Raw genomic sequence first — 20,520 nt, 5'->3', positions numbered from 1 at the left:
TCAGCGATGACGAGTCAGCTCACTGATCTCTCTTCTCCAGGGTTGGAGTTGCTGGTACCTGCTTGTTCCTGCCTGTCGTGCCGTGGTCTCATCGCCACCCGCCAACAGTCATCACTTCTACTTTGAGTGCCTCGGGCAGAGAGCGGCATGATGCAGCCACCGCCTTGCGTACTCTATGGCAAATACCTCGCTGCACGGCTCCTCTATGGCAGCACTTCCTCCAGATCTATGCCAGAAGCGGCGGGGACATTTTTGACAATGTGACGTCTCACTTTGCTGCAATGAGAGCGAGCCGGAGCTCGAGATAGATCTCTGCGGTGAAGATGGAATCACTGCTCCATCTGGCCCTCTGCCGCTGCAGCCGCCACCACTGTTGGATGCCTCGGCTGATACATTCCAGCTGTTTCTCCAATGGATGATGACGACAACCTCTCATCCTTCTTGGCGACTTCACTGACCTTAGGAAATCTGCCGCTGATATCTGTTTGCCACGATTTCCTGAAAGTTATGGCCATGGCGGCGGAGCGTGTTGGGCTTCCTTTGCCCCACCCCACCCCCATCCCGCCCAAGCTGGTCAGCCGGTTCCGTGAAGGATTTTACAGCCCGGCTCATCCTGCCCAACCCACCTTCGCCTCCTCTACCAGACATCTGGCAGTGTGTTGAAGCATTCTGGAAGAAGCCACTGAAAACAAAACCACCAGTGGCAAGACTGGTTTCCTGAGAGTGCAAGGGCCAAATGGAGACTGGCTGTCCTGGTGTGCCCTCCCTGGAAGAGGCCTTCGCAGCCCTCCTGATTCCCCACTGGGCTGGGTGGGCTGCAGCAAGAGAGCCACAGCCTCCTCTGGCGCAGGACAAAGTCCAGTGCAAACAGGCCACAGCAACGATAAATCTCGCTGGGGCGTCGCAGCGGCAAAGACCCTGCATGCCTTTTCTCTATGGCAGAACAGGTTGAATTTCTGGGTCGCACCGTAGGCACGTCACATGTGGTTGGGACTCACTGCCCTACAGAGGAAAGACAGAGAGGACCTCCTGGGAGCTCCCATAACGCCGGACAGTCTCTTCAGATCCCTCTCCTCTGTCACTCAGCGCTTCAAGAGGCTCGAAGAAAGGAAGGCACAGCTGAGCCGCTATCTGCTGCTCGCCCCTTCTTTGAATCAGAGAGGAGACGCGGTGTGACGCCGCAACGTCACAGTGAGGAGGAGAGTGCACAGGCGGGGTAGAGCACTGACAACCTCCGCCGCAAATATCAGTGAGCGATTGCGTGCGTGTGATTGGAGAGGAGTATTACCCATAGAGTCCAGTAGAATACTCTGCCTGTGGATATAGAACTAGGGTTACAATATCATAACCTTTGGTACTGCCTCAACCCTGCTAGCTCTTGAGCTGCGAATTTCAACATTTCAAATAACTTAAAAAGACAGAGGAGATAGAATTGGATGATTTTAGTCAATTGAGTGACCCCACCATCGCCCTAATCCATGCCAAAGATCAATTTTCCAATATACCAGCTCTTGTTGCCGCTGTTTCCATCTGCCCTCATTGTTTCCTCATGCCTTTGCCAATGTGTAATCATCTTAACCATCAATGTAAATCTGTTTAAAGGTGTCAGCTAAATACATTAATTGTGACATGTCAGATAATTTTGGGCATTTGGCTGCAGCACAGGCTTCAAACCTCCATTTAAGGTCCTTTGCTTAACTTCATACTGTACATCTGCCACACTCCAGATAGTCAGGCCTCTAACTGTGATGGAAGCCAGATAACATCATCTTTGGTACACTCAATATTTCCTAAGCCAGTGGGGATGCAAGCATCAAATGACACATATTCCAGCTTATTATCACTGATGTAGAAGTGGCAGGGTGAATAATTCAAATTGGAAAAACCTGTACTTCAGAACCTCTCTTTTCTTAGCCAGGCTGTCTGTACATGTAGCAGTCATACCTTGCCTATACCGTTTGAATAAGTTGGTTGGGTGCAGGTATTTCCCTACTGTCAATAAAGATTATCTTTTGTCTCCTGGATATGTTGATATGTTGCAATATACAGACAAGAGCTCAAAACACAAAGCTGAAAGATCTCAAACCTTCAAAAGTCCCAGACATCGTGAGCTTTGTTTATCAAGCAGATTTGGTTGCCTGAATCAGACACCACCTCATGCCGCCTGCTTGGCATCTGCTGTGCTTTTCCCCTCCTCCTCCTCCTCCTCCCTTCACCCAGACTTGAAGCAAAGTAGGCCGAGGCCTTGGGAAGTCCCTCAAGTTACTTATCTCAGCAGTATGGATAGACACTTACCTCCTCCTTCCTCAAAATGACTCGAGTTTTAATAGTGTTTGGTTCTCCTAACCTGCTGTGCGAGTGAAAAGTTACACAGGTTTCGTTTTTTGGCAGTCTCTACCTACCGCTGAACTAAATTATGAATCACTTGGTGATGTTTGGAAATATATTATTAAAAAGCTGCACACCTCCACAATACTTTTTTCGGGGTGTGTGTGCGTAATGTTCAACTGTTCGTATACTCAATTTGTAAATGATCTTTGTTTACACTCCCAGAGTTTGTATTAACATTCAATTTTGCATTAATGAATATGAATGTGGTCGTCCAAGTGTTGCTTAACTTGCACAGTCTTTTCATTAGCTGTTGTGCTGTCAGCGAGCAATGAGAAAAACCTGCTCTTGGCTCATATCTGCACTGTGGAAAAGGAGCTTTTAATACAGACTGCGCACTTCATCATTGAATTTTCTTCACTTTCTATTTTAATGTGCAAGATTATACTAATCAAAAACAGAATATGAATCTAATGTCTACAACCAAATGGAATCAGGAAATGAAAAATGAAACCCAGAGACCATGTGTCTTGTATAAATTTTAGTCGAAATAATTGTAGGTTTTGTAGTGTTAGTTCAAAGTTGTTTCAAGGCTCAGGTCCCAACCAAAACATTAACCCTACCTTATCCAAGCTTTAGCACAGTGGTTGCCAAAGTCAGAGGGCACCACAAGATTTCTTTTTATTTCTTTCTCTTTTTAGCTTAAAGAAATGCTGGTGCATCTCAGCACTTAACAGCATCTGAGACACTCAAACCTGAGCCAATCAAAAGAACCAGAATCAGACTGAAAATTAAAGTTATTGGCTTACGGCTTTTCATGGGAACACCCCTCTTAAGCCAGCAAAGAGCTTGACTAATAGAGGTACAATGGAGTATGATGAGGTTATGTAGGGCATGTTTTTGTCCTTTTTTGTCCTTGTAATTACCATAGGAATGAAAGAAATACATGTAATTGGTAAAGTTAATTTGTATTAAATGTTTAAGTTAAGTTTTTGTGAAGTTTTCTTGTGAATAAACAAGTTATGTTTACTCACCAAAGTGCATTGTGTGTATCATTGAGGTCTAACAAGGATAGTGTTTAAGGCATTCCCTTCCTCATAAAAAAATTGTTAAATCCTGCATTGTTTACGTGTTTATTAATTTGCAGTCTTCTTCTTCCCTGCATTTCTTGGTGCATCACAGCTCCCTGTTGGTCATTGGAATAGTGTAAAACCGTTGGCAGTGATATGTTTGTGCACTCATGCATGAGACAAACAAAACAGGGACCCACTTGCAAAAAAACTGTTTCATAGCACTACTAGAGGTCAGAAACTCCTTAGGTATGATACCTTTAAGTTAAATACTTATGGTCAAATTTGCAACATATCCAGAACACCTTTTTCTTCTTGGTCTATATTATTTTACTTTTGTTAAATAGAAATCACTATGAAAGGGCTTAAAAATGTTTAGGAGCAACTCTCAGATAGTGTAGGAATAACCAGCTGAAAAAAGCTTTGCAGTGAACCCTTTGCAGATACATACTAACTTAACATTCTGACCGATATGTAAGGAGAAAGATAAATGTAGTGAAATCGAAGCAACATTAGAGTAGATTTCCCCAAAATCTGTTTTGTCAGTGCAAAGCAGGTGCACATGAATGAATAATTGATTTTTAGTTAGTAAGTTTAGTGGAAGACGAAGATGAAGAAGGGCAGTCCTTTTCCTCAAACCCTAATATATTCCAGTCTTAAAATATCTTAGACTAACATTTTTTTCTAAGTCCAATCCAAATGTCAGATGATAACTTTTAAGATCATGTAAGTAATCATAGTCACTAATCAGCTTAGTGTTATAATTAGGCTTTTGTGATGAGTCCCTACACAGTAGAACAGGCTGCCTGAGAATGTTAGAGACACTGTCATCTTTTTCTAACCTGACGTGCCAGATGGTTTGTTACACAGAACCATCTGAGAAGTTGTCCTTGGAAACTGTTTGGAAAAGGGCAGGCACTTCCAAAAAAAATACTTGGCAGGTGATTGGATGAACCATCTGTCTATCACCGTCTTACCTTGAGAGGCAGCTGGATTTGTGAGATCACGCGAGAATTCTCATAGGATGCCGATCGGTCAGACAAGTGCGTAACCCGACGCCCGACGAGATGGATTCTGGCGTGATCTTGTCATGTCGTGATCTGGCAAATCCAGCTGCCTCGGAAGGTAAATCAGACTAAAAGCTTTGCTTTTAAGTGTTTATTTCTGTTTATTATTTATTTGTATATTGTTGTTTTCTTTGGTGCGGTTGTCTGATTTTATGCTTTTATGGTCCTGAAAATACATTCACATTTTCAGTCAGATTTGTATCCTTTTCCAATGCTGCCTCTCAATACAAACAAAACATGCTGCAGCCTTGAGTGCCTAGAAAACTGTGATAAGCAGAACAATCTTTCCCTGAAACAGGACGGTCTGGGTACACAAACACTTTGTGTATACTGTGACAACTTGCAGCTATTGTGAGTAATAGAAAAAGGATTCACAAAAATTATGAATCTTTTGGAAGGGTTCAATTTGAAGTGAATGGTTTGTGTGTATTCACTGTATCAATACAAAAAAAAAAAATTGTTTTTCTCTACCTCCTCTCACAGAACTACACACGTACAAACATCTTTTTTTTTTTTTTTTCTCATCTGGGTTTGCTGCTACTTTAATACTTATTTGCCACCGTGATTTCTCCCTATTGCAGCACTGGAAACCATTTCAATTAACCGCCGTGACACTTCACCCGAGGATACTGACAGTTATTGGGTGCGCGGTAAATCAACGACAGACTGGGAGGATATTCCCAACCATCTCACTGATACGCTTACCAAAACCTAGACAAGAACATCTACCCGGTCCCTCAAACCAAAGAATGTTTCCCCTCTAGAACGAACGCAACTATTTTTAGCCGTTTCCCCCCACAGTGAGAGCAAAATGCTAATCTTCAGCCAGCATCTCTTTGAACTATAAGAGGATACTTGAGGTGGATTATTTATGGCCACATAGCTGTAGTCTTAAATCCTGTTAAATCTGCCGAGAAGCCCTAACTGTAATGTTTGAGGGCTGGTAAATAAAAAAAAAAACTGTGTTGCAGTGCTATGTCACCCTGGTGAACACATGACAGTTTACCGAGGATAATAATCAGGTATGAGCGCTTTTGAAAGCTCCGATCTCATTGCCTTATACATCTCCCTTTCTCTCTCTCTCTGCCTCTCTGTCTCTCCGCTAATGACAAGAGAGGAGAAATGAGGTGTCGTCATTTGATGTCCACGACTTGTTAATGATATGCTTGGCCTTTGCTGCAGTGACACAGCATTCAGCGCTGCCGATTGATATGGTAATGCATTATATGTTTATGCTCACATACATATTTTCATTTCAAAGGGGCAACAACAAATGCCTGAGACGAGCACAACATTTGGAAAATGGGTCACTGCTGCTAAATGTTGATAGTGCTACTTTGCCCCCCAGTGGCACACAGACTCAGTGCAGACAAGGAGCATTTCATTATCATAACCTTCAGGCTGTTGACTTTCTTCCGCAAAGTCTGAGGCAGATATGCTGCATATATGCTCTTTTAATGATATGTGGGTTTAATATTCTACAAGTATTCTTATGATGTGCTAAAAATATATCCTGCATCTGTATTTGACCATGGTCCTGTAGTTGTAATTGTAGGCTGAAGCAATCTCTCATCTTGGATGCTTTTGCTCAAGTGAGTCATTTCCAAACTGCTGTGATGGATGACTCATATGTTCAAATTCGCTTGGCATCACCTCTCAGAAGCTGCAATAAAAACCTACACCTTTTAATATTTTTGTATCTAAACAAAATATTTATTTTTATATCACATCCTCAGAGGTTACAGATTTGTTTAAAGCTAAACCATATAGGTTTTTGTCTCACGATGATGCTTATTTGCCTCACAGGGTTTAAAATCAGGTTGAGAAGTAAAAATCAAATCAATTAATTATATCCTGCGATACAGAGCATGGCAAATTATCCTCTCACTCTGCCCAAATTCAACAGGCTTTTTCAGTGACAATAGGAACTGATTAGTTTTTTTCTCTGCAGTGTAAATGAAATGACTTGATATTTGTATCGTCAATATGAAATCCTGCCGGAAACACGACTTCTCTGTCTATCACTTCCTCGGCTAATTATAGCTAGGAGCCTGCAGAAGCAGCACACGCTAAAGGAACTGGATGTTTAAACAAATGCTGGAGACTTGGCTGACAGGAACACACACACACTTTATAATTCATATTAGGTGTTTGAAACTCTAATTCCCATGAACTACGCTTAGCTTTGTTTGTAATGTCACCATATACTATCATCTATATTCCTGCACCGCTCTCCAAATAATGTCTTAATTATGAGGTGCAGGAAAAGAAATGACCTTAGAGATCTGCATAGCACTGCATTCATTTGATGAATATATGGATGCAGGAATCATTGGAAGGATCTTGCTGTGTTCAAACACCCAGTTATGTATTATGGAAATTAACAGGCGTGCTCATTGATATATTGTGACAAGCTACTTTGCCTCAGTGCGGTTAAAAAAGCTCAGCTGATTCGACTATATCTGGTCCCCTATTGTACTGACTGTCACACTGATCCTCTTTGTGATCTACAAACAGGATGAAGAAGAGGAAGGAGACAAGTCTTGCAAGCCAGGGCATGCACACACACACACACACACACACACACACACACACACACACACACACACACACATACAGGCAATCTGTCCATCTCATTACTTTCTAACACTGTCTTTCTCACATGTGTATATATCCGTCCACACATGCTCAAAGTACACAAGCACGCCGAAGCTGCGACTCATTGTCGCATCAGGGGACAAGCACAGCCTTGAGCTGCAACACAAAGCTTCACAGTGTTGCAGCAGTGACATCTATACTGTATGGGCAGATGTACTGGGGCAACTGATACCATGTGGGGATTGGCCTTAGCTTCTAACACACATTCAAGGCTCATACATACAGAGCTCAGGCACTGATATGGGTTATAAAAACTACTGCTGGTGAGATGTCAGACCTTAGAATTCATCATAGTTTGAAATTAAAGTGTGCTCTCGTTCTGAGAATACACAAGAATGTACCTCGGTGGAAATTCTCATACAAACATCTTCCAAACATCATACCTAAAAAACACACAGTATGTTGTGTATGCACACAGTATGTAAGTGTCATTGTGAACGAGATATCAGCTCTTTAAAAGGTTTTTGAATCAACCATAATAGGCAAAAAAACAAAAAAAAACAAACAGTTACTACTCCTGACATTATTGAGTCACATTCTATTAACATAAACCAATGTTCTATCCAGTGACAGTCAATGTATTACAGAGTATATTGAATGTCTGGCAGGGTTAAAGTTAAAATGAATTATGTGTACTGAATCTGTTTTTTGACACTTGACTTTTTTTTTTCTTCGTTTAAAAGAAATCTCTGTTATTTTTGTGGACATAATTCAAGTAGAAAAATGAAGCAAACAAAATTCCTCCAAACTGAAATTTTAAGATATCTTTAAACATAATGCTGCAATGTAGTCATGTCAACCCAATCAATATTGTTTTTCTACACAAACCAGGGTATCAGGAGTAAAATGTTAAAATAATTTCTATGAAGCTATGAGTAATTTGTACCTGAAAATGACTTTTTTTGGTTCCCTGGAATTATTTATTTATTTTAATGTGATTAAACATACATCAACCGTAACAAAACTCATAACACACAAATATTTTTGAAAAAGGAACTTTATTTTTTTTTTAAGAATCATGACTTATATATGTATGTGTAGCATTTTACAGTTGAAAAATTAACTAGTCAGTGCTCTCTGGTATGTAACCATGTAAAATTACTAAACCTGTGCAAGTACAAGTTATCAGTAATGTTACTGCTTATGTCTATGGGCTCTAGACATTTACCTAAACTCATCTAAACCTATCTAAACTGTTGCAATATTGTTTATTTCTGGTGTATTGTCTACTTAGAGTAGCAGGTGTTGGTTTCTGCTGCTCTGCGTTTTAAGCAATAATGACTAAATAAAGACTTTTGATAGAACTTCTCTCCATGCTTTCCCCAAAAGTGCTGAAGAGCATTTTTCTTTCATCTTCAAGAGCACCTTAAGGTTTCCTGGACTTACTGCATGTGAAACTGAGTAAGCACTGGCCTTTTCATTTTTCACTTTTCTTAGTACTTTTTTTGTGTTGGAAGTCTCATCATTTTTATGATCATGTCCAGCAAAGCCTCAGCCTTTGTTCCAGAGACTCTGTCTACACTCTTTGCTTTGTGAAGAGTTAGGCTGCTTTAAGACCGAAAACAGCCCAGTGTTAAAACAATGCAAGGGGCCGTGTTAGTGGGGGTATGCTGTTTAAGATACCGAGACAACAAAATACGATCCAAGAGGTCCAGCTGGAGCTACAGACTAAATGTGTTTAACCCTAATCCTTCTGACTGGAGTACCTGCAGACCCCAGAGGTATACTTTTTGTCATATGTCACAGGTGCTTTATTCTATCATTCCAATTTTTCATGACTTTGTCAATTAATTTGTTCCTCATGACTTCATATCATTGTTTTAATTGGTGCTTTTTTTAAAAAATACCAGTGTATTGGGGTCCCAATTCTACCCAATTCCACCTATGTAGTTTTAATAGATGGAACTATTTATTGAGTTCATGTTTGGCATCCTAATTTAAAGCATAACACGCTTTAAATGGGGTGGGAGTAGGGGGGTGGGAGGGTAATGTCAATCATTTTAATGGCTTTGTGGAAAGATTGTACTTGGGATAAAAGCTGCAATTTGTATTAAAGAAAAGTATATATTTTCATTTTACACAATATGCAAATTAACTGTAAGTTTCCCAATATAATCATAGTCTGTTTTTTTCAGATGACATTAATTACATAACTAATGATATTTTGGGAAAAAATAAGTTAACATTTTGCTATGATGGCTGTTTCTTAGAGTAGTTTATTCTTGGGGTCCCCAGGGACCCCAGTTGGTAGTCCTTGTATGTTATAAGTGTCGCTCTATCTAGTTTGCAGCAACAACCTTCCAATACATTGACCGTATGCCATCTTAAACTATTCAGTGACCATTTTTGCATTTGATGTGCTCATAGATGCAATGATACTGAGCGGTTTGCATGTTGGTAGTTTTCTCCTTCCAGCTTGGAAACACTGCTTCATGTCTTGTAGTCAGTCCTGTGAGACCGGTACATGGCCCTGTGTGCAGTTTTCACATGCATATAAAATAACGTAAAGTATTTTCATTAAGTGAATTCCAATCATCATTCTTAAATGGCTTTTGTTGAAGGTTTAGAAAATGTAATCCTGCATCTCAATAAGGATGGTTACACCTATCTTAAAATAATTCCATTCAAAGAATTAATCACTCAAAAACACATTTGTTCAATCATTTAATTTGCACTTTTCCACAAGCTAAACTAAGCTGTAAGCTCTGTATATACTTGCCTGTTTTCATAAGAGAATTACTTCTAATCTACAATGTAAAAAAAAACAAAAAACTTTCTTCTCAGGCAGACATAATCAGAAAAAGATGCATGTAAAAATTCTGCCACAACATGACTGAGCACCTCATTAGAGGGAGGAGGGAGGAATCTGGGTCATCCTGATCATAATATCTCACAGCTGGCAAGCTGTACTCCCATTCAACTATTGACAGTCTGGGAGGTTTACACAGCAAAAAGCCATTACTATGCAATTACTAAAACAAGTGCAGTCTATTGGAATGGATTAGGGAGTTTATTCAACAAAATAAATATTTCTTGGCATTTATCATTTCATCTGGGGGCCCAAATTGTAAGCAGCAACTGGGATAATCTTGTTTTGCTGAATCGTAGCAGCACTACAAACAAGCAGGGGATTAGTAATCCCTGTTGGAGAATTTTTTTCCCCCAGAGAAGACAGATAGTGGCTGGCACCTGGGGCAAGGGCTTGATTTCTGAACAGTAAACATTGATGTTTTCCCTTGCTGGAAGAGCTGCAGTCTGTCTGGACAATATTTCATATTGATAATAGCATTTCAGGGCGCTTGAGTAAATGGAGCTGGATACTGCAGGTGACAGCGTGAGGTGACCTTATCAAACTGTGATAAACTGGAAATGGGAAACTGAAATCAAAATACCATCACGGAGGGGGAGGCAGGATTCATCTGCTGTTCTTTTCCGGGGGCCCAGTAAGACGGGGGAAAAAAAACCTGAATTGCCTTGTTCGAAAGAAGATTGTATGACATGGTCTTTGCCAACTTGACAGTGCAGGCAGCATGATTCAGTCTGCAGCTCGTGCTCGCTGAGCTGTATTCACTCTCTGTAAGCTGCCTGAACATCTCACATGATTCTCACTGAAGTCGATCTTGAGCTGTGATCACTCAGGCTCGGCTAATCGAGCGGCAAGTCACGCATCCTGAGCGGTGGAGTTGTTTTAGGGGAGGGGGGGGGTCATTAGTATTCAGAAAGAAACAAACAGCAATTTGGACCTAATTGGGTCTTAATGGCACCTGATCACTCACATACACAAACATGCAAGAGCACATGTGCGCGTGCACACACACACACACTCACAATATGTCTGTTTCTGACACCCAAAGCATGAATATAAACTCATTCTGTCAAAGTCTCTGGGCAACAAGTAAGGTCAGGACAAATTGAGAGTCTTTGCAGGAGTGAGTGAATTTTAAATAAGCGAGATGAATATCAACAGAGACTGAGTCATTTATGGTTTACAAGTGCTTTAGAAATGCCTATCAGAGAGTTTATCTTACAGTACCCTTTAGAGACAAAGGTTGTCCTTCGCTGATGAAGACACAGAAAGATGTCTTACCTGTAAAGACAGATAGAGAAAATGCAATTAGTTGGTAGAAATGGTAAACGCAGAGCGCATGTTGAGCTCGTGAGTGGTCTCACCCACTGTGGCTGCTTTTTAAATCAAGGACATTACTGTTATAATGCAGTTGCGGCTATTTCAAGAGTTATGAATGAAGTGCCCATCTGACTGATGGAGTGTTATGTTGTGCTGGTTGTCTCAAATCAACACCCTGTTTGCTTCATTTCAGCAGCCGCTTTGTGTCCCAATAAAAAAAAAGACAAATGTTTTGTCTATTTTAGTGACTTCTCAAAGATAATACAAAGGTCATATCAGCTCACAGGAGATCATCGACTCAGTGTTTGCACGCAGCTTGCAAGTGTCCCTCTCTGACCAGTTACAACATGCTGTCCCAGCAGATGTCAGTGTTACTCAAGCTATTTAAAACCCCTTACTGACTGAACAGCAGCTGAACAAAGGGAGCGACACTTCTTTCGGCTCACTCGCCAAAATCATTTACATAGCAAGAATGCCTTCAAAATTGCAGACAAATTTGTTAAAAAGTCAACATGCCAAGCAAATACTGTAAAGGCGCAAGAGAGAAATGAGAAAGAGAAGGAACAAGCAGCACAATTGCAGCATGAGAGGCAATCGCCTGTAGCATGCTGGAGATTCCTATCCTTTTCAAAGCAGAGTAAGCCAATTATATGAGGTTTGATTTAATAAGACTAAGCAGTTATTTCAGTCAGTGTGTTTGCTTGTTTGCCTCTTTGTGTGCTTGTTGTTCTTTTTACAAGAATAGAATAGTGATTAAATGCTATCCGTAATCCACAATGTCATAAGTTATGATGGCATTGTAATTGGATGACAGATAGAAGCAGAGTGTCAGCATGGAAATGAAAGGCCACAATGTCCCTCTTAGGTAACAACATGTCATTTTTGTCCACGTGACACAATGATATCATGCTTTAAACTAGAAGAAAACCCTTATGAATTGATTAGACAACAAGTATTAAGTGAAAGTGGAGAGTAAACTCATCCTGCGCTCATCTTAAAAACACAAAAACAAAATTTTCCCAATTCTATCAAACCAAACTTCACATTAAATGTAGGTAGTGTCACCATCTTGGTCGACACATTTCAAACTCTGATATAAAATGATGTTCTTATAGGAGGTTAATTGAATCTCGAAGCAGTTTATGGGATCAAAGTACAAAAGACAGTGCAGAGAGGACATGATAAGCATGTGCAGAGCCAAAAACATAAAACAGATAGGACACAGACTGTGACAAATGGCTAAGATATGAAAAGAGGAAGAGACACACAAACACTGTGACTACTAAGACAGCTACAACTGAGATGAGAGGAGGGTTACATATGGGAAACATCATCGCAGGCATATTCATCACAATTACTAAAGTTAGGACTGGACTAGGAGATGATTTCATTTGTATGTACTCATGTCTGTAATGAGGTCTACAAAGGCAGACAAGTGTTGCAACTCATTCTACTTGCCTGCAGCAGCAAACCGGGCGACTGTTTCCCTTCTGAACTATGTGACGTTTGTCTTTGATGTATTTAACACAAGAATCAGTGCAGAAGAAAGGCCTCTGCAAACTGTGGCAACTGTCCTGAAGAGACTCCAGAGAGTTTCGAAATGAGTTCAAAACTGTGTTGTGTGGAAATGAATGGATGGATGATCTTGCAACAGCACAGGCAGGGATACTAATGTAAAGGCTTCGGTTTTATTGAGCAGAGCTGCGGGTATTAGCAGCAGATTCAATTCAATTCTATTTATATAGCACCAAATCACAACAAAAGTCATCTCAGGGCACTTTTCACATGAAGCAGGTCTAGACCGTACTCTTTAATTTACAGAGACCCAACAATTCCCCCATGAGCAGCACTTGGCGACAGCGGTACGGAAAAACTCCCCTTTAACGGGAAGAAACCTCAAGCAGAACCCGGCTCTAGGTGGGCAGCCATCTGCTTTTTCTCAGATGGTGGGTTTTTACTACAGTATGACTTTCTGCAAGAAGCAGGAAGCTGAAGAAAAGAAAAAAGCCAAAGAGTAGTTGGAGACAGAAGTGATAGAAGTTCAGTGACACTGCCAGAAACTATTCCACAGACTATTCTCACCAGGATGTGCATTATATTTATTATCATATCACTTAAAACAGAGAATAGAAGTATGACACTAGCAAAAGTATTTAAATAAACCAAAAGCAATGCATTCAATTCAATATACACATCTTAGACACACCAGCATTAGTCACTAGATCATTTTACCTTTCTGTGTATTAATGTGTGTATATATTTACAAGACTACAGCCAGTCCTGACAGTTGGCAAACACATACAGTACCTCTGGACTTGTATTTATAACTTCAATGTTATCTAGTAGCCAACACAATGCAGTCTAAGAGGATAATGATATGCAATGGCCTCTCACAGAATGCTAAGCTGGCAAATAAAAAGGATGCTGAACCTAAGAAACTAAACTGAGCTGGTCTCCTGTGCACTTTCAAATACACATGAACCAACATGTCCAAAATGTCAGTTTATTAAACATAGCATATCAATTGCAAAATCACTGTGTGCAATCTTTCCTACAAAACCAAAAACATCTTAAACAAGAGCTGAGCTGTAGATGGAATAGAGGGAATTTTACCCATCCACTTGTCCCTGCTAGATAATTTAATATTTAGCAATGCAGGTTTACATTAACTCACCCACCAGTCATATGATGAAATTATATAAGATATGATATGATATATGATTAAACCATAGCAGCTGTTGCAAGCAAGTTTACCAAAACTTACCACCTTGTATCTGACTAAGCATTTACATAAGAAGTGTTTTATAAGTAAGAAAAAGGGGGAAAAAAGCCTAGTAGAGCAAATGCAGAGCAGCATGTTAAGGTACAGCAAATAAAAGCAATTTTTTTTTTCTGTAAATGCTGTAAGCACGTAAAATGGTACTGCATAAATTAAGGGATTTAGCATTGCACCTCTAACACTGTCAGACTCACGAAGGACAGTTTTTTTATTTCTCTTAAAAAAAGGATAAAAATCGATGCAACAGAACCAGAGATACTGTCTTTTCTATTCCAAGCATTGTGGTGCCTACATGACCCACAATGCAACTCAATTCACTTGACTTGACTGGCAATTTATCAGATTTCAATCCCAGAAGCTATGCGTATGCACCAGCAGAACAATTCTTATTGGGCTGAATGCACCATTTTTGGTCTGGTATCAAGCTCTTATAATGTATCCACGCTCTCTCTTTGTAGCATAGTCACTGCTCGGCAAAGCAGACAACGGGGGGGACAAAGAAACGCTATGAGACCATTTGGTTCCTATCAAATTTTGATTTGAAGTGCCATTACTGTGTCTTAAGGGGTGCATGCTGAGTAATGCATCCCCTATTATTTCAGCCCAGATCATTATTAAATGTATGAAATTCACATTGTTGAGCCAAAATGCCCCAAAATATATGTTGGTAAAACTATTTCATTCATAGATCTCCAGAAATAAAGTTACAGTGTTGATGCATTATTCTCCAGACAGATGAATTTTACGGTTTTCATTAATGATGTCATTTCAATGTAGACACACACGGGGTGTCTATTCTGTCTGGTTCATGGAGCCACAAACAAAGTCAAGTGACGTAATTCTTTTCTTACAGTACGACTGAATATGATATAACAAACATAAACTGTCTGTTTATGAACCAACAGCAGTAAAAGTTTCATTCCTCACCATGTTGCACTGATGCGCTGAGGGACTGAAGATGAGACCAGTTCAGGCCGTGTGTAATGACACTGCGCTCTGGTGCGGTACTTCTCAGAGGCTGCAGATTTATCAACATATCAGTCCTGCTGCCTTCAGATGCTGCAGGGATTTGATATTGGATCTTAAATTTCATCATTTACTTAAATTTCATCATTAAATTTCATCATTTTATATAAGCCCAGCGCAGCAGGGGTTGAATGAAAAATAATGCAAATAGAAGTTTTGGAGATGATTTAAAGATAGGTTTGAGCATCACTGTGGCTCTGTCATGAAATTTTCGAGTTGTGTCGCCCAAATCCACAAACTGAAAGAAGGACAGAATCTCAGACTGATCTGATACATCACTGCAGCAGCACCACAGCACTGCAGTTTCATACTGAAGTAGAGACAGATAACAGATTAAACTCAAGTGTATCACTCCCCAAGCTTTATATTTTATTTATTTTATGATTCACCATCTAGTTAAAAAGCTGTGTTCATTGTAAGTCTGAACAACAAAAGAACCACAGAAAAGAACAACTTTCTTTAGTTGTTAAAAAGGTTTTTTTTTATGATCTTGAAAATATTTTTATCTACATATGGGGGACCCTGCAGGAAAGGTTTTGGAAGCTTTTTAACCTTTTATTTCAATTCTTTCAATCAAATAAATTAGATTACTTAGACTTTGTGAAATATGATAAAGAAGTGCACTCCAGTTATTTTAATAGAGTCTTCCAGTGGAAATATGGACAGCGCCACTCTGCCGTTGCCGACCAATTAAAGATTCAAAAGGTAAAAGGAATCAGAACACATATCAGTGGTAAAAATAGTTGCAAAAATAACTCCAGAAAACATCATATAAAAGCTGTGGGCTAAATGATTTGACAGAGAAGATGGTAGCCCTTTGAATAGACAGAGTCTTAACTGCAGACAAAATGATGTCTGACAGTTTTGAATGGCTTCTTGTTTGATGCCCGTTATGTGAAATTATTAAAATTTAGAATGGGCCACCCTGCCAAATAACATCCGTCTGCCAAATGTTTGTTAGCATCAGGATTCTGCAGTAGTCTGTGATGATGAAGGCAGTGGAGGCATCTGTGTAGCAATATTAGGAGGAAACTTTATAGTTTACTGTAAATAACTTAAGCATTCAGTTTTATATAGGTTGTTGCTGCATGTTGCCAATACGTGTGACCAAATATGGTCAGTTGTCTGACTTAAGAGAAATGCTGTAAGAACATTTTGCACCACTTTGCAAAGTTTTTCTGGTTGAGTAATTTGTTTCTTCTTCATAGAGTGCAACATTTTTCTACAACCTTTGAGATCCACTAGGTCCCATTTGGTGGGCGGGCAATTTCAATACAGCATGCCCAACAGAGCAGTGATGTACAGCAACACTACAGGGTTCCAACCAGCCAAATACCACGGAGCACATTTGGCTTCAGCGAATATACGATGAAACTATAACTCAGTTTTCTCTGAGAACTTCTCCTGCCTCTTCTTACAGTATGTACACACAAGTCTACAGAATCTTCAAAGAGAGGTGCTGCCATTTTTACAGATAGCTGACTGCTGATTTAGATAGCAGGCATTTCATACTTTTGGAACTGACAGCCAGAGTATATCCTGCTCCAGGGTGGGTTAGCTGCACAAGTTAGCATGTAGGCTGGTTCAAATCATTTTGCTAAGCAGCTAATCCCACTTTGTCATGCAGCACTCTTTAGCAGCAGTGAACAGCATGACAATACTCTTATACTGTACATTACTCATATCTAAGTAGTTCCATTACAGTGCTTGTGCCATGCCCTTCAAATGTGCCCCTGTCTTCCTCTATCTGTTCCCTGCCTCCTGCCCACATGAGCTCTCAGTTGACTCATGCATGTAGGATGGAGGAGGAATGTGTTAAACCAATGCTTTTCACAATATAGGTCAATATCACTGAAGTGCAAAGCTGTAAAGCAATTTGACCTGAAGATCATTGTAGAGTTAGCTGTTACCACCCACCATGAAAATCTAAATGAAAAGGGATGTGGCCATGTTATTGACATTATTTTTTTTTCTAATTCTAATTCTAAAAGATTATGTTTGCACAGTATACAACTGCAGGTCTAAACCTGCCGTTTGTGACTTTAGAAAGATCTAATTTATGCTAAAAAAAAAAAGACTCAGTATTACTCACAGTATGATAAAATGTTCCACTGTGGCTAGTGATTTAACAGGGGCTTTATTTTCTCATTAAAATATAGCAAAGTTTCCCAGTGAGCCAATCTCACAAAAATTGCATTTTTAAGCACAGTTGAAGCAGGTGCATTATTCAATAAGAAGAAACCCATTTGAGGTTGCTGCTCAGTGACAACACTGGACCTTGAAACTGCACAGTGAAGTTTTTGTAACATAACATCATACATGTATAACACCTACACAGTATTCCAGGGAGGAGGGTGTGAATGTGTCTGTAGTCGTCGGCTGCTGTATGCAGACAGGAAAACCATAAGTGAGTAATGGCCAGATGAAAGAGTTACATAAGGCACCCTAAGACAGACAATCAACATAAATAGAAAGATGAAAGGTACTCCTTTTAGTCTGCTCTAAAAAACACTGAATCCCACACTTTCCATGATGCAACTTGGTAGCATTTCTTTGTTAAACCACCCCCCCACCCCCCGCCTGGTAAATGGCCAGGTCTTTCAAACTGTCTCATGACATCAACAGGGTTGTTTTCTCAAACTTGACAAATCTGCCCCACAGCCACAGATGACATTTTATACTGAGTAGTATGATGAGATGATGATGAGAAAACAGATCTTGATGTGTAAAATTGGTGGAGTTCCTCTTTAAAATAGACCAATTATGAAACAGACTCATGCAACTGAAAGAGTCACCACACACTGACCAGAGGTAACTTATTAACAAGCAAGAAAACTGTATCTGACGCAGGGCCAGCTGTCACAAGTGTGTCTTTTACCTCTGCAGAAAATGTCAGAGGAAGAAGGATAACATCTTTGCACTCCATGGAATTGTTTCCATGGAGTGCTTGTTCTAGTGTTTGTTTCCGTATGTCATCCAACCAAGTAAGAACAGATTGCAGATCTTGGGGACACACCTGAGATCAACAAGCACTGACCAGAAGATTCTGCGTTGAGCTATGCTGGCTCTCAGTAGGCAGGCTGACCTTCAGGGAAAGCAGAGGAAGGAACGTGGTTTGGCAGATGCTCAAGGTACCATCCATCTTTCGATGGGGAATCATATTATAACGGGTGTAAGCATTGCCTCAGTGGGTAAATTGCCAATTTATGAGTATGTAATTAATTTTTGGGTTGAGAAGAAGGTAATTACCACCCAGGCATGAAAGTGATACTGTATGTAGGAGGGGTTCATTAAAACAGCTTGCTTCAAAGGGACAGAGTGGCACTCTGTTTGGGTGCAGTATTAAGAGTGGTATTACATGCAAGAGCTAAACTGAAAAACGTGCTTCCTCAAAGATTCACACTGAACAAGTTCTTAGTGAGAGAATGTATTTACTGACCGTGGGTTTTACAGTATTTTGAGGAGGTTATTGATTGGGAAACAATATTTTTTGTTCATGCTTTGTTCGTTGAGTTTCATGTATTAGGGATTGTGTACCTTTTATGGCACAAGATCACATGGAATTCTAAGTGACCAAAATATATTGGTATTGAGTGTAAATAAAGCAATTTATAGTTCATTATTCTTCCAAAAGAAATAAATTGTGGGCTACATAAACTGAGTGTTCACTAACTGTAATTGTGCTCACTCTACATATTATTTTTGCTTTAAATAAATCATTTGTAAATAAACACCAAACATAGTCCTGCTGTTCTCTTCTTCACTGTATGCTGTGGAAATACTGGATTTAAACAGTGGTTTCACCCCAGACAAAGATGTTGTCATCCTGGGATGACTGTACCTGTCTATGTTTGTGTGACCGAGTCGTGGTGTGAAGTACGAAGCACCAAGGTCACAAATGGGGCAGCCAGGAATGGCGTCCAGAGCCAAGTGCTAAGTCTACCGTCTGTCTGTCTGAAAGAATCTGGCAAGCCCAAAAGTATTCTCCAGCATATCGGCAGCAGTGTGGTATGCACAGGAAGTGTTAAGAGCAGTGAATATGCATGGGAGCTGTTATCACCAACACCTGAGCTGAGTCAGGTTGAGTATATGACACACACTAAGCTTGACAATTCTGCACAAAAGATTCTTTCATTCATTTTTTGCCAGCAATACTGTGATGGACAAGTAACCTTTCTTATGGGATATACAGTAAATGAAATAAGCTTTACCTGCTAGATGTCCACCTTTATTCACCAGCTAGTTGCCAACTTGCACCTTGTCATTTGGTGGTGGGCAGGTGGCACAGTGGGTTTGTCAGACCTCTTTATCTGCCAAAAGCTGTCTGCTGGTGTTGGAAATGGGATTGGTGAGAGTGAAATTTGCAGGCCATATACAACCAAACAATGAGTTAAAGAACCTAAAAAAAAAATAGAGCTAACAGAGTTGAGTGATAATTCACGTTGGGCTAATCCCCGTATATAGTCATTTGAATCCTTGTTAATATGTGAAAAGGTATCACAGTCAGAGTTTATGAACCGACACACCTGCCCATTTCTATACCTAACATAATAGGAAACAATTGCCTATTTACACACGGACAAGGAGCTAGATTAGCATTGATTTGTAGTTGTATTTCTGGCCTCCTGACAAATGTAAGTCCAATATCCACTCTCCTTTTAGCTCTCCTTTGGAGAATAAGATCCAGGTCTTTAGCTGCTAAGTGCTTTCAGGTGGAAAATGTTGCCTCCAAGGGTTGATGAGAGTGACAGTATGTGCAGGCCATAAAAAACAAGAACAAACACTAAACTAAAAAAGGCTAAAAAGCTCTGTAGAGCTGCAGAGACAAGTGATAATTGATGAATCAAATCATCTATAGTTTGACTGAAATAATTTGTTGGTCTAAATAAGCAAATTGTGCAGAATATAATAATGGATTGGATTTATATAGCACTTTATCTTGATACCCAAAGCACTTCACAGTGAAGGGGGGAAACTCACTTCGACCACCACCAATGAGTAGCACCCACCTTGGTGATGCACGGCAGCCATTTTGCACCAGAATGCTCACCACACATCAGCTTGAGGTGGAGAGGGAGGGCATCACTGAGCCAATTACACTGGGGAATGATTAGGTGGCCAGATGGAGAAAGCCACGTTGGGAATTTTGCCAGGACACCAGGGAACCCACTACTCTTCGCGATAAGTACAATGGGATCTTTAATGACCACAGGGAGTCAGGACCTCGGTCTAACGTGTCATCTGAAGGACGGCATCTGCTACAGCACAGTGTCCCCATCACTGCACTGGGGCATTGGGATTTTATTAGGACCAGAGGGAAGACTGCCCGCTGCTGGTATACCAACACCACTTCCAGCGGGAACTTAGTTTTTCCCAGGAGGCCCCCATCCAAGTACTAACCAAACTCATGCCTGCTTACGTTCAGTCATTCAGTGGAAACAGGGTATATGTTGGTATGGCTGCTGA

General features: G+C 40.3%; 1 long non-coding RNA gene across 1 annotated transcript in view; it reads left to right on the top strand.

The window, feature by feature from the left end:
- The window catches only part of LOC121909935, a 148,886-nt gene that overhangs the window by 19,483 nt on the left and 108,883 nt on the right, over positions 1-20,520 (top strand). The gene's annotated exons all lie outside the window — the stretch shown is intronic.

This window comes from Thunnus maccoyii, chromosome 13, assembly GCF_910596095.1.
Source record: "Thunnus maccoyii chromosome 13, fThuMac1.1, whole genome shotgun sequence".
In the NCBI taxonomy this organism is placed as follows: domain Eukaryota; kingdom Metazoa; phylum Chordata; class Actinopteri; order Scombriformes; family Scombridae; genus Thunnus; species Thunnus maccoyii.
The sequence above is the reverse complement of the archived record's forward strand: the minus strand, read 5'-3'. Positions and strand labels throughout refer to the sequence as shown.